This window comes from Phoca vitulina, unplaced genomic scaffold, assembly GCF_004348235.1.
Source record: "Phoca vitulina isolate PV1807 unplaced genomic scaffold, GSC_HSeal_1.0 scaffold84, whole genome shotgun sequence".
Classification (NCBI taxonomy): domain Eukaryota; kingdom Metazoa; phylum Chordata; class Mammalia; order Carnivora; family Phocidae; genus Phoca; species Phoca vitulina.
The window spans coordinates 3206846-3222534 of NW_022589787.1; the positions used below are offsets into that span (position 1 = coordinate 3206846).

Sequence of the window (15689 nt, forward strand, 5' to 3'; positions counted from 1 at the left end):
ATTAAATACATGCCCTCTTTAATACCCATCACCAGGCTAACCCACCCTGACACCCTCCTCCCCTCTAGAACCCTCAGTTTGTTTTTCAGAGTCCATAGTCTCTCATGGTTCATCTCCCCCTCCAATTACCCCCCATTATTTTTCCCTTCCTGCTATCTTCTTTTTCTTCTTCTTCTTCTTTTTTTAAACATATAATGTATTATTTGTTTCAGAGGTACAGGTCTGTGATTCAACAGTCTTACACAATTCACAGTGCTCACCATAGCACATACTATGTAATATCTATCACCCAGCCACTCCATCCCTCCCAACCCCCACCTCTCCAGCAACCCTCAGTTTGTTTCCTGAGATTAAGAATTCCTCATATCAGTGAGATCATCTGATACATGTTTTTCACTGATTGACTTATTTCGTTCAGCATAATACCCTCCAGTTCCATCACATCATTGCAAATGGCAAGATCTCATTTCTTTTGATGGCTGCGTAATATTCCATTGTATATATATATCACCTCTTCTTTATCCATTCATCTGTCGATGGACGTCTTGGCTCTTTCAACAGTTTGGTTATTGTGGACATTGCTGCTATAAACATTGGGGTGCATATACCCCTTAGGATCCCTACATTTGTATCTTTGGGGTAAATACCCAATAGTGCAAATGCTGGGTTGTATGGTAGCTCTATTTTCAACTTTTTGAGGAACCTCCATACTGTTTTCCAGAGTGGCTGCACCAGCTTGCATTCCCACCAACAGTGTAGGAGGGTTCCCCTTTCTCCACATCCCCACCAGCATCTGTCATTTCCTGACTTGTTAATTTTAGACATTCTGACTGGTGTGAGGTGGTATCTCATTGAGGTTTTGATTTGGATTTCCCTGATGCCGAGCGATGTTGAGCACTTGTCCATGTGTCTGTTGGCCATTTGGATGTCTTCTTTGGAAAAATGTCTGTTCATTCCTCTGCCCATTTCTTGATTGGATCATTTGTTCTTTGGGTGTTGAATTTGAGAAGTCTTTTCTAGATTTTGGATACTAGCCCTTCATCTGATATGTCATTTGAAAATATCTTCTCCCATTCTGTTGGTTGTCTTTTGGTTTTGTTGACTGTTTCTTTTGCTTTGCAAAAGCTTCTTATCTTGATGAAGTCCCAATAGTTCATTTTTGCCTTTGCTTCCCACGCCTTTGGTGATGTTTCTAGGAAGAAGTTGCTGCGGCTGAGGTCGAAGAGGTTGCTGCCTGTGTTCTCCTCTAGGATGTTGATGGACTCCTGTCTCACATTGAGGTCTTTCAACCATTTGAAGTCTATTTTTGTGTGTGGTGTAAGGAAATGGTCCAGTTTCATTCTTCTGCATGTGGCTGTCCAATATTCCCAACACCATTTGTTGAAGAGACTGTCTTTTTTCCATTGGACATTCTTTCCTGCTTTGTCAAAGATTAGTTGACCATATAGTTGAAGATCCATTTCTGGGCTCTCTATTCTGTTCCATCAGTTTTTGTGCTAGTGCCATACTGTCTTGATGATAGCTTTGTAATAGAGCTTGAAGTCCAGAATTGTGATGCCACTGGCTTTACATTTCTTTTTCAATATTTCTCTGGCTATTCAGGGTCTTTTCTGGTTCCATACATATTTTAGGATTATTTGTTCCATTTCTTTGAAAATAGTGGATGGTATTTTGATGGGGATTGCATTGAATATGTAGATTGTTCTAGGTAGCATCAACATCTTCACAATATTTGTTCTTCCAATCCATGAGCATGGAACGTTTTTCCATTTCTTTGTGTCTTCCTCAATTTCTTCCACAAGTATTTTATAGTTTTCTGAGTACAGATCCTTTGCCTCTTTGGTTAGATTTATTCCTAGGTATCTTATGGTTTGGGGTGCAATTGTAAATAGGATCGACTCCTTCATTTCTCTTTCTTCTGTCTTGTTGTTGGTGTATAGGAATGCCACTGATTTCTGTGCGTTGATTTTATATCCTGCCACTTTACTGAATTCCTGTATGAGTTCTAGCAGTTTGGGGGTGGAGTCTTTGGGTTTTCCACATAAAGTATCATCATCTGCAAAGAGTGAGAGTTTGACTTCTTCTTTGCCGATTTGGATGCCTTTGATTTCTTTTTGTTGTCTGATTGCTGTGGCTAGGACTTCTAATACTATGTTGAATAGCAGGGGTGATACTGGACATCCCTGCCACGTTCCTGACCTTAAGGCGAAAGCTCTCAGGTTTTCCCCATTGAGAATGATATTCACTGTGGATTTTTCATAGATGGCTTTTATGATATTGAGGTATGTACCCTCTATCCATATACTCTGAAGAGTTTTGATCAAGAAAGGATGCTGTACTTTGTCAAATGCTTTTTCTGCCTCTATTGAGAGGATCATATGATTCTTGTTCTTTCTTTTGTTAATGTATTGTATCACATTGATTGATTTGCGGATGTTGAACTAACCTTGCATCTCAGGGATAAATCCCTACTTGGTCATGGTGAATAATCCTTTTAATGTACTGTTGGATCCTATTGGCTAGTATTTTGGTGAGAATTTCTGCAACCATGTTCATCAAGAATATTGGTTTGTAATTCTCCTTTTTGATGGGGTCTTTGTCTGGTTTGGGGATCAAGGTAATGGTGGCCTCATAAAACGAGTATGGAAGTTTTCCTTCCATTTCTATTTTTTGGAACAGTTTCAGAAGAATAGGTATTAATTCTTCTTTATATGTTTGGTAGAATTCCCCTGCACAGCTGGGCCTGTTTTTGGGAGATTTTTGTTGACTTCAATTTCCTTAGTGGTTATAGGTCTGTTCAGGTTTTCTGTTTCTTCCTGGTTCAGTTTTGGTAGTTGATACATCTCTAGGAATGCATCAGTTTCTTCCAGATTATCTAATATGCTGGCGTATACTTGCTCATAATATGTTCTTATAATTGTTTGTATTTCTTTGGTGCTGTTTGTGATCTCTCCTCTTTGATTCATGATTTTATTTATTTGGGTCATTTCTCTTTTCTTTTTGATAAGTCTGGCCAGGGGTTTATCAATCTTGTTAATTCTTTCAAAGAACCAGCTCCTCGTTTTGTTGTTCTGTTCTACTGTTCTTTTGGTTTCTATTTCATTGGTTTCTGCTCTGATCTTTATTATTTCTCTTCTCTTGCTGGGTTTAGGCTTTATTTGCTATTCTTTCTCCTGCTCCTTTAGGTGTAGGGTTAGGTTGTGTACTTGAGACCTTTCTTGTTTCTTGAGAAAGGCTTGTATTGCTATATACTTTCCTCTCAGGACTGCCTTTGCTGCATCCCAGAGTTTTTGAACAGTTGTGTTTTCATGTTCATTTGTTTCCATGAATTTTTTTAATTCTTCTTTAATTTCCTGGTTGACCCATTCATTCTTCAGTAGGATGCTCTTTAGCCTCCATGTATTTGAATTCTTTCAGACTTTCCTCTTGTGATTGAGTTCTAGTTTCAAAGCATTGTGGTCCAAAAATACACAGGGAATGATCCCAATCTTTTGGTATCGGTTGAGACCTGATTTCTGACCTAGGATGTGATCTATTCTGGAGAATGTTCCCTGGGCACTAGAGAAGAATGTGTATTCTGTTGCTTTGGGATGGAATGTTCTGAATATATCTGTGAAGTCCATTTGGTCCAGTGTGTCGTTTAAAGTCTTTATCTCCTTGTTGATCTTTTGCTTAGATGATCTGCCCATTTCAGTGAGGGGGTGTTAAAGTCCCCCACTATTATTGTATTGTTGTCAATGTGTTTCTTTGCTTTTGTTTTTAATTGGCTTATACAATTGGCTGCTACCGTGTTAGGGGCATAGATATTTACAATTGTTAGATCTTGTTGGATAGACCCCTTAGGTATGATATAGTGCCCTTCCTCATCTCTTATTACACTCTTTGGTTTAAAATCTAATTTGTCTGATATAAGGATTGCCACCCCAGCTTTCTTTTGTTGTTCATTACAACAACCATTAGCTAATTACCATTAGCATGGTAAATGTTTTTCCATCTCTCACTTTCAATCTTGGGATGTCTTTGGGTCTAAAGTGAGTCTCTTGCAGACAGCATATCGATGGGTCTTGTTTTTTAATCCAATCTTATAGCCTATGTCTTTTGATTGGGGCATTTAGCCCATTTACATTCAAGGTAACTATTGTAAGATAGGAATTTAGTTCCATTGTATTGCCTGTAAGGTGACTGTTAACTGTATATTGTCTGTGTTCCTTTCTGGTCTATGCTGCTCTTAGGCTCTCTCTTTGCTTAGAGGATGCCTTTCAATATTTTTTGTATGGCTGGTTTCGTGTTTGCAAATTCCTTTAGTTTTTGTTTGTCCTGGAAGCTTTTTATCTCTCCTTCTATTTTCAATGACAGCCTAGCTGGATATAGTATTCTTGGCTGCATATTTTTCTCATTTAGTGCTCTGAATATATCATGCCAGTCTTTTCTGGGTGCCATGTCTCTGTGGATAGGTCTGTTGCCAATCTAATGTTTCTACCATTGTAGGTTACATATCTCTTCTCCCGAGCTGCTTTCAGGATTTCCTTTTTGTCTCTGAGACTCGTAAGTTTTACTATTAGATGTCGGGGTGTTGACCAATTTTTATTGATTTTGAGGGGGTTTCTATGTGCTTCCTTGATTTGGATGCCTGTTTCCTTCCCCAAATTAGGGCAGTTCTCTGCTATAATTTGCTCCAATATACCTTCTGCCCCTCAATCTCTTTCTTCTTCTTCCGGGATCCCAATTATTCTAACATTGTTTCATCTTATGGTATCACTTATCTCTCGAATTCTGCCCTCGTGATCCAGTAGTTGTTTATCTCTCTTTGTCTCAGCTTCTTTATTTTCCATCATTTGGTCTTCTATATCACTGATTTTCTCTTCTGCAGTTTTTCCTAGCAGTTAGAGCCTCCATTTTTCATTGTATCTCATCAATAGCCTTTTTGATTTTGACTTCGTTAGATTTTAGTTCTTTTATTTCTCCAGAAAGGGTTTCTCTAATATCTTCCATGCTCTTTTCAAGCCCCGCTAGTATCCTTACCATCTTCATTCTGAACTCTAGTTCCAACATCTTTCTAATGTCCATATTGATTAGGTCCCTGGCAGTCGGTACTGCCTTTTGTACTTTTTTTTGAGGTGATTTTTTTCCATCTTGTCGTTTTGTCCAGAGGAGAATAGATGAATGAGAGAACAAAATGCTCACAGGGTAACAATGACGCCAGAAAAATATACACTAAACAAATCAAAGGAGACCTGAAACTGGGGGAAAAGAAAGACAAAGAAAGAAAAAAGAAAAAAAGAAAAAGAAAAAGATAAAAAACAAAGAAACAAAAAAGAGAATATGATCATATATGATCAGGCTGGTGCATAGATCAGTGCCACACACTAGATTTTGGGCATATTTTGGTCTGTTAGAAGAAAGTGCCTCCCAAAATTTTAAAGAAAGAAAAGCTTATATATGTACAAAAATAAGGGTAAATACGATGAAGGGATGGAATATGACTGTAAAGATGAAAATTATAAAAGATTTTATAAAAGGAATTGATAAGATAAGAAGTTGGTTGAAAAAAGAAAGAAGAGGATTTTTTTTTTTTTTTTTTTTAAAGAATGTGATCAGGCAGGAGACTAGAACAAAAGCATACACTAGAGATTTAGGGTATATTTTGGTCTGTTAGAAGAAACTGTATCCCAAAATTTTAAAGAGTGAACAACTTATATATATATATATACACCAAAAGTAAGGTTAACTACTATGAAGGGATAGAACATGACTCTAATAATGAAAAATAAAGATTTTTTTAAAAAAGGGATTGATTAGATGTTGGTTGAAAAAGGGAAAAAGAAAAATCAAAAAAAAAAGAAAAAGAAAAAACAAAATTAAAAAAATTAACTTTGAAAGACTAAGAATCATGGGGAAAAGGCTATGAATTGTATGTGCAGTATTCCCCTAGTGTTGGAGTTCTTCCATTCTCATTGATCAGTAAACTTGGTCTTGGCTGGCTGTTTTTGCTGATCTTCTGGGGGAGGGGTCTGTTGCCGTGGTTCCCAAATGTCTTTGCTGGAGGTGGAATTGCCCCTCTCTTGTCGGAGCGGGGCTAAGTAATCTGCACGGGTTTGCTCTCAGGAGCTTTTGTTCCCTGCAAGCTTTCCATACAGCTTTGGAGGATGAGAGTGAAAATGACGGCCTCCCAATCTCTGCCCTGGAGGAGACGAGAACTCAGGGCCCCACTCCTCAGTGCACCCCCAGAGAAAAGCAGTCAATCACTCCTGACTCCCTGGTCTCCGGCCGCACTTCGTGCTCACCCGGCCTGCGACCGAGCATTTCTATCTCTGGCACACAACCGCATATGGAGTCTCCAAACCCAGCAGATTCCTGTGGTGCGTTCCTGCACTGCTCTTCCCAGAAGAGGAGGAAGGGGAGTCTCCCCGGGTCTGGCACTTGTTGGGTCCCTGCTGGAGGAGCAATGGCCTGACTGTGTGGCGGATCACGGTTAATGGCAACCCCGAGCTGAGACCCCACTCCTCGGCTCCCTCTTTGCAGCTGGCTTCCCTCTTCCAATGCCGAGGAGCTCTGCCACACTCAGGTGCCCCTGGTCTTTCTGTGATCTCGGTCCTGAGACCACACTGTCCCAGCAAGTGTTCACCCCCCGTTTAGCCACTGGAGCGACGTCCCTCAGCAGAGCCGACTTCTAAAACTTCCGATTTTGTGCTCTGCTGCTCTATCACTTGCCGGTAGCTGGCTGATGGAGGCCCCCTCCCCCACCATCTGTCCTCCCGAATATCGCCTCGGATTCACTTCTCCGCACGTCCTACCTTCCAGAGAGTTGTCGCTTTTCTGTTCACAGAGCTGTTGCTATTCTTTTCTTCGATCTCCTGTTGAGTTTGTAGGTGTTCAGAATGGTTTGATCCCTATCTAGCTGAATTCCTGGGACCAGATGAAATTTCGGTCTCCTGCTACTGCACCATCTTGCTCCTCCCACCCCAAATTACTTATTTTCATATAGTGTATTCATTAACATAGATTTGTAGTTACTTTCTATGCTTTTTAAAAAAAATTCTCTATTTATTTAAAAGGATTTATGTATGTACATTACAGTACTACAGGATTATATATTTATTTATATACTTTTACCAGGTAATTTTATATTTTTGTATAGTTTTGTGTTTCTATTTATTATCTCTGTGCTTCATCGCTTCTCGGCCTTTTGGCTAAGATCAAGTGTAGTATTATCTCTGTGCTTCAACTTGCCTTCAGTATTTCTTGTAGGGCAGATCTAGTGGTAATGAACTTCCTCAGCTTTTGTTTAGCTGGAAAAGTCTTAATTTCTCCTTCATTTTTGAAAGACAGTTTTGCCAGACATAGTATTCTTGGTTGTCAGTTTTATCTTTCAGCACTTTGATTATATCATCCCATTACCATAGAGCCATGAAAGTTTATGCTGAGAAATCCAATGATGATCTAATAGGAGCTCCCTTATATGTGATGAGTCACTTTTCTGTTTTCAAGATTCTTTCTCTGTGATTTTTGAGTTTGATTATGATGTGTCTCTGTGTAGATCTCTTAAGATTATCCTACTTGGAGTTTCTTGAGCTTCTTGAATTTGTATGTCTGTTTATCTCCTCCAAATTAGGACATTTTTGACCATAATTTCTTCAAATAGGCTCTGTACTTTCTTTGTTTCTTTTCCTTCTGGAACTCCCATGTGCATATGTTGTTCTGCTTGATGGTATCTCATAAATTCCTTAGGCTATCTTCATTTTTCTTCATTCTTTTTTCTTTTTTGTTCCTCCAGTTTGGTAATTTTGAATGTCCTATCTTTGAGATTACTGATTCTTTCTTCTGCTTGGTCAAGTCTGTTCCTGTGTCCCTCAAGTGAATTTTTTCAATTCAGTTATTGTAATTTTCAGCCCCAAAATTTCTGTTTGTTTTTTCTTCATGATTTCTGTATCTTTGATATTCTCATTTTGGTCATGTATCATTTTCTTTATTTCATTTAGTTGTCTATCTGTGCTCTCTTTTCATTCATTGAGCATCCTTATGGTGGTTATTTTGAATTCTTTGTCTGGTAATTAATATATTTCTGTTTCATTTCCTGGGGATTTAATATGTTTCTTTGATTGAACCCTGTTTCTCTTGTTATCTTCTGTGGGATGTAGGCATTTGAAAAATCAATCACTTCTCCCAGTCTTTGTGGTCTGGTTTCATACAGGGAAGTTTTCACCAATCTTCCTGCCTAGGGATTCTGGCAACTTCTCAAACTTTGCCTGAGGATGCATTCTTCTTGGGCTTTTTCTTGTAATAGAATTGAAGAGGTTTGCCAGTACTACTCTGGAGCTCCCCCTGGTGTCTGACTGTGGTACTGAGACCTCTCCAGTGCTGTAGCAAGCTAGACTGGAGCTCTTCTTAATGTCTCTGTGGGGTACCGCAGATTTTGCTGATCGACCAAACCATATTGATGGCTCTTGTTCTCAGTAGTCCCCAACCTGGTGCCCACTTCCTGTCAGTGCTTAAATTCAGGCAAGACAGAAAATAGCCCCTGGGGCAGTTCTCCCAATAGTCAAAATGTTGAATGTATGTTCCACCCTTTTTTTCCCTCCCCAGGGTGAAGTTGGGAAATGGGAGCTTTGTCTTGATATTTTCCTTCAGTGTTAGGGGGAGAGGCCCTGGTGAGTGTGTGCCATGAATTTTCCTGCTGGGCTTCCATGTGGCTGGCTTCAAATTCACCGGGGGTGCAGGGATCTCTTAACTGACTTCTAGATTTCTCACAGAGGCAGTTAGTAAGTTGGGTTCTTTGTGGGGGTAGGAGGATCTGGGGCTTCCTATTCAACCATCTTGCTGGTATTACCCTGTTATGCATTTTAAAGTACAGTAAGATCTGTCACATACCAGGCCTCTCATACCATTCTCAATCTTCTTATTGTTTAAAGATGTAATGCATTCGTTTTTCATATCTGCTATGGACTAAAAATTCTTTTGGTGAATACAGTTTGATATTCCCAGTCAGGTGGTAGAAAGGACAAGGTGCTTTCATGAAGAACATTGTTAAAATGTATCTTTCCTGTTAATAGCCAATTATATTCATGCTTGGAGGAAAACTTACTTTAAACACTCAGTTTACAGATGTAGAAAATGAGCCCCAGAGAATTTAAATTATTTTCACAAGGTCGTGTGGCTACTTCAGAGTCGAATTTATAAGATTATTAGACTTTGTGGATGCCTTTCTAAATTCCTTTATCTTAATCACCGAACTCTTTTAAGAGGTGGAAATTTATATACCCATTGGAGTTCTGAAGTTGTGGTTCTGAACTTTAGCACTAGTGCTCTTTTCATTCTTTTGAGAATATGAATTCTCAGGCTGTCTACCTCAGTAATACATTTTTATCCAAGTGCATACAAAAGCAGAATCTCACTGTTTGCCTTCTTTCATATTACTTATCAGGTGTGACCCAGGTCTGAGGTGATGACATCTGTATCTTTATCTTTTAACTCTTGTTGGCCCACTTGAGATCACATACTTAAAGAAAGATTGGGAAAGAAGTAAGGCTTTGGAGTTGGCATCTATAGTTCTGGGATTAGTGGAGGTGGGATTAGGTGTAAACCTTATAAGGGAATGCCAGAACCAAGTTAACTGACCAAGTAGGAACCCTAACAGAGCTGAAATGGGATCCACAATAGTGCTCTCAATGTTGCGGTACTAACCTGTGTCAAACATTTCTGCATGGACTTAGGGTTTTGACAAAACTGTGATACTAACCAAGGTTGCCCATTCTGTATACTCTTTTCCCCAAATCCCTTCACCCATCCCCCCATAACCTAGTATTCTCCTAGCTAGAGAAAAGCATTTGAAAACACATCTCTACTGAGATGGTATTGATGGACTTAATGTAAGCCTCAGAGGCAGTATTTGCATTTTAAGAAGAGCCTGGAAAGATTATTTGTGATGATGATGATGATGGTGGTGGTGATAAACTGAAGTCGTTTTTTAAAAGATTTTATTTGTTTATTTGAGAGAGAGAGAGAGAGAGCACAAACAGGGAGAGAAGCAGAGCGAGAGGGAGAAGCAGGCTCCCCGCTGAGCAGGGAGCCCTAGAGGGCTCAATCCCAGGACCCTGGGATCATGACCTGAGCCAAAGGCAGAGGCTTAACCAACTGAGCCACCCAGGTGCCCCCCCAATGAAGTCATTGTTATCCAGAATTCCTTTAAGCCTCATTACCAAAGTTAAGCCTCTGGGAAGTTGTGAGTGGAACCCTGAGATTTTGTTCCAGTGAGGCTGTAGAATCCTGGATAAGTCACCTCTTCAACCATGTTTTTAACTGCCCATCTTTCAAATGGGAATGAAATATTACATATTGATTAGATGCAAATGCTTATTACAGTGCAATTTAATATATATTAATACTTTTGTCTCTGGGCATCAACAGGAGGGGAGGCAAAACTTAAATGGAAGTTGGCGATGGAGTGGGGAGTCAGTCTACCTAATGCATCATCTTCCCCAGTGTACTCTTATTTCAGGTAAAGGAAGGGGGCAATAAATTGGAGGGGCCCAGAGCAGATGAGTCCCTACTTTTTCCCCAAAGGCAGCAAAGATTAGAAAGGAGGTTATCAGCTACAGGAAGAGCCCTACTGTTCAACCCTCATGAGCATGAGTTGTATTATTTATTTCTCTCTCTTTTTTAAATTCATTTGCTGATATTCAAATATTTCTGTCAGTATATTTAAACTTCTCATGATAAAATAGAATTTAAGTGACCAGAGTGACTTTTAGACATAAATATTAGTGGAAAGGCAACCAATGCAAGATTTTGGCATTCTTTTCTGTACGTAACTCCAGGGGCCCCAGCAGCCATAGCAAACATTTACTGAGCACCTACTACTTACTTCACAACTAACCACCATCTGAGTCCCCACCATGATTTAGGTTCTATTATCAGCTTATCTTGCACATAGTGGGGTTGAGGCACAGAGATGTTAAGACACTTTTCAGGATTACAGAACTGGTAGATGGCAGGGCCACTCCGACAGCCAGGCAGCAGGCTCTCCTGTCTGTTTTGCCTCACTCAGCACATTTGCTCAGTGTCCTTTGGGGTCGCCATTCCTCCTCCCTCTTGCTGCCAATCTGGGACCAGCTCATGAAGGATTGCCTTTTGTGGAGAGCTATAATCACCTGGAACTTTCCCTTACTCTGCATTTTCTATCCCTGTCAACTCTTACTGGCCCTATATCCCATCTATTCTAATCTGTGTTTCTGTCATTGCCTGTTTCTTGCTTGTTTATGAATGAATATAAATGGTTTCATTTGCTTTCCCAATGCCACTCTCAGCTTTTTTTCCTCCCAGGGAGTTAATGTAATTTCCATTGTAACAGATGCCTATTTCCAGGAGTATCCTTGTCTGGACAATCTTTTATCAGCTCTTGACTATTGGTCTTGACTACTTGACTACTTGCGTCAATCTGTGGTTATCATCAGGTTCCAGGGGACATTTAAAAATTATTCTTCCTGTTGCAGTTTACAATCTCATGTGAACATTTAACATGTAAAATCCATTTAAATATAATAAAACCACAATTTTCAGGAACCATAGTTATCCAGTAATCAATGAGTACCTACTGTGTGCCAGGAGCTGTGGCAGATGCTGTGGGAAGGGGTGAAACTGAGTCACCTGTAGACCCCTCTCTCCAAGGGCTCGTCCTCATTGGGAATGTTAAGGGATGTTCATGACATAAAAGTAGCAAGTGACCTAACAATATGGAGATTCAGAGAAAGACTATACATCTTTTTCTCTCAGTTACTACATGTAAAATAATTTTTCCTAACAGACCCCAGGCACTTATTCAAAATTTGTATGAGACTATCTTTTGTAAAAGATATTAATCAAATGACTTGAGAAAAACCAAATGATTATTAGTATGGGTCCTTGTGGTTTCTGAGGCCTGCCACTTCAACATGCTGGGAATTTTGTGTAAATCTTTAACCTCATTCCTTCTGGGATGGATTCCTGCTCTTCTACCTCCAGAGCAATTGACACTGACTCACCCAGAGTCCCATGAGTCCACATTGCACCAAGCATAACTCCTCCGTTTTCTACTGTCTTTTTAATTTTCTCCATCAATTTTTCTAAAGTAAAATATGCTATCGTAATTCTGTGGTTTTAGGGAGAAATGGGGTGCCTGGGTGGCTCAGTTGGTTAAGCGTCCAAATCTTGATCTTGGCTCAGGTTATGATTTCAGGATTGTGAGATCCAACCCTGCATCTTGCCCATGCTGGGCATGGACCTGCTTAAGATTCTCTCTCCCTTTCCTTCTGTTTCTCCCTACCACCCCTCCCCCCAGCTCACGCTCTCTCTCTCTCTCCTCTGCCCCCCAAAGGAGAGGAACTTCTGGGGGTTTTGAGAAGCCAGCTCAATACACCTTTCCATTTCATCTTAGGAAAATTAGAAGATATGGAATCTGATCAGCCAGTCTGCCCCTTATCTTGCTATAAGAGAAGCTCAGAGCTGACCTTATTTCGAGGCACAATGACATATTTGATTCATTGGATGACATTGGTGCTCACCCGTGGGGGCCCAGGGCCAGAACAGTAACCACCAAATTGGATGACATTGGTGCTCACCCCTGGGGGCCCAGGGCCAGAAGAGTAACCACCAAATTTGGCAGAAAAATGAAAGATGTTTGTTAAGATTTATATGTAACTGGGAAGCAGTAAGCTGGTGGCAGATTATACAGAAAAGTTTTTATTACCTGTTTTATTCAGGTTTGGCATTTTAGACACCTGCTAGGAAGTAACATTTATGATACATCAGTGGGGCCCCTTAACAGATGCTTGTTGGGAATTTTGGAAATGAAATTTGATTTATTTTTCTTTTCACAAGAGGGGCTGAATTTGTCTAATAGGAATCTTGTATTATATTAGATGTGGTTTTGGATGTCAAACATAAAAAAACAATAGACTTTCTTGCATCGAAACAATTTATTTACTTTTTATCATAACAGGGTTTCTTTTGTGTCCACAGTAAACAAGACAAAGAATTTGTTAACCTCCAGGCTTTAAGTAGCAAAATTCAGCCATGTGCCCTTAGGTTCATCAGTAGACAGACCCACCCAAGACCTATACTCTTCCCCCAACAAGGTCACTCTGACAGGTGCCATTTCTTGTCTGTGCATCTGGGTCATCTCCTCAGCTCCTGACTGATAATTCTAGGATGCTTGTTCTAAGATGAAAAAGCCCCTGGTTGAGTGGGGAAAACTAACCAAGCAGGTATGTGCATTGGTTTTATGACAGAGGCAAGTAGAAGTGCAGTCTACATTACTGCCCTTTGGGCCACATATCTTTGAAGGGAATGAATGTGGTTGATGCCTGTCACAGCTGACCCAGTGCATCTTTGCCACATTCCTTTATGCTGCACAGTTTATGAGTTTGTGATTCTTCTCAGACATATTCATTCCAAACTTAAAGGAAAGAATGACATCCAAATAGGCAAGATAGAATTCAAATGAAGAATTGAAAAGTGAATACATTTTTGTGCGACATGTATGGGACCCAGTATCATCAGCCCTATTTTATACTCTTTTTCAATTGAATCTGCCTCCTTTCACTCAGAAAATCACATCCCCTCCCCCCTCTCTCCCCATTTCTAGCTTCTTTACCTCTGTGTAACTCTTCATCCTTCTACAACTATCCAGAGCTTAATCTTTTTTTATTGTGGTAAGATATACATAACATAAAATTTACTATCTTGGCCACTTTTAAGTGTACAGTTCAGTGCTATTGTATGCATTCACATTGTTTGCAACCATCACCACCCACCACCCATCTCCAGAACTCTTTTCATCTTGCAGGGCTGAAACTCTGCACCCATTAAACACTAACTCCTCACTCCTCCCTCCCTCAGCCCTTGGCAACCACCATTCTGCTTTCTCTCTCTGTGAATTACTACTCCAAGTACCTCATAGAGGTCGACTTACAAAGTATGTGTCTTTTTTGACTGACATATTTCACTTATTATGATATCCCCAAGGTTCATCCATGTTGTAACATGTGTCATTGTATTGTGTATACGTATACATAAACACACATGGATATTTTAATTTCACATTTCATATTTATAATTTGAATATTATGATGTTTTGATATCTTAAAAACCCTTTTTGACTGAGGGCAGACTGCTCCTCTGGGGCTAGCCAATTCTTAGAGATAGCAAAGGGCCTAGCCAGGAGCATACCTTTGATAGGCAGGCAAACCAGTCCAGAGCTGTAGTCACTCTCTTTGGCCCTTACACTACAGGAAGCAATATTCTTCTGCCTTAATCATCCCAGGACCACTAGAGACCACTGGAATTATTCAAACTAGCCAATGTTAGTTGTTTATCCTGCCTTGCTGTGTCTCTCCCATGGAAACCTCATTTATGATCGTGGCATAAGTGCCTTCTCCCTCTACCTTGCCCTGGTTTCTGCCTCCTGACCACTCTGGTGTCTTTCTCATGTGGGCCTGCAAGTCATATCTCCTGTCTCTAGGACTTGTGAATATAATAAACCTTGTTATTCTGAGCCTTTTCTCTTGTGGCTACATGTGACTGACCATCACATAAAAGAATACAAAACAGTCAGAATCTCCATCCTTTTTAAATCTGAATGATATTCCATATAAATACGCTACATTTGGTTTATCCATTTCTCCCTCTATGGGCACTGGGTTGCTTCTACCTGTTGGCTTTTGTGCATAATGGTGCGATGAATATGGGTGTACAAATATATTTCTGGTTATAATTCCTTTGGGTCTATCCCCAGAAGTGGGTCATGTAATTCTGTGTTTAATTTTTTTTGAAGAAGTGCCATACTGTTTTCCACAGTGGCTGTATCATTTTACATTCCTACCATGCACTAGAGTTTCAGTTTCTCCACATCCTTGCCACCACTTGTTATTTTGTTTTGTTGTTTTTCATGGAAGTGAAGTGGTATCATAATGGAGGTGAAGTGGTATCTCATTGTGGTTTTGATTTGCACTTCCCTAATGACTGGTGCTGTTGAGCATCTTTTCATGTGCTTAATGGTCATTTGTATATCTTTGAAGAAATGTCTAAGTCCTTTGTCCATTTTTAAATCAGGTTTTTTTTTTTTTGCTTATTTATTGTTGAGTTGCAGGAGTTCTTTCTCTGTTGTGGATTAACCACGTATCAGATATGTGATTTGCAAATGTTCTCTCTCATTCTGTGGGTTGCCTTTCCACTCTGTTGACTGTGTCTGATACACAGAAGTTTTTAATTTTGATATAGTCTAATTTATTTACTTATTTTTTGTTGCCTGTGCTTTTGGTGTTCATATCCAAGAAATCATTGTCAACTCTAGTGTCATGAAATTTTCCCCCATGCTTTCTTTTAAGAGTTTTGTAGTTTCTGGTTTTACCTTTCGGTCTTTGATCCATTTTAAGTTAATTTTTGTATGTAGTGAAGGTAAGGGTATAATATCATTCTTTTGCGTGTGGATATCCAGTCTAACCAACACTATTTGTTGAAGAGACTGTTCTTTTCACATTTGAATGGTCTGGGCTCCCTTGTCAAAGATCATTGTCAGGGCCTAATGTTGAGTCTTTGAATTATAAACCATGAGCCACCTGTGGCCAGTCTCTTTCCTGGGTGCCTCTGTCAGAGCCACTTTCTTAAAAGCTCCTTTTACTTTATGAAAATAGAGCTACCATATGATCCAGCAATTG

At 39.8% G+C, this 15689-nt stretch overlaps 1 protein-coding gene and 1 pseudogene across 5 annotated transcripts in view; both read left to right on the forward strand.

Moving 5' to 3' along the window:
* Positions 1-15689, forward strand: part of GABRG3 (gamma-aminobutyric acid type A receptor subunit gamma3) — a 746198-nt gene that overhangs the window by 38387 nt on the left and 692122 nt on the right. The gene's annotated exons all lie outside the window — the stretch shown is intronic.
* LOC116626248 lies at positions 7171-7308 on the forward strand (annotated as a pseudogene).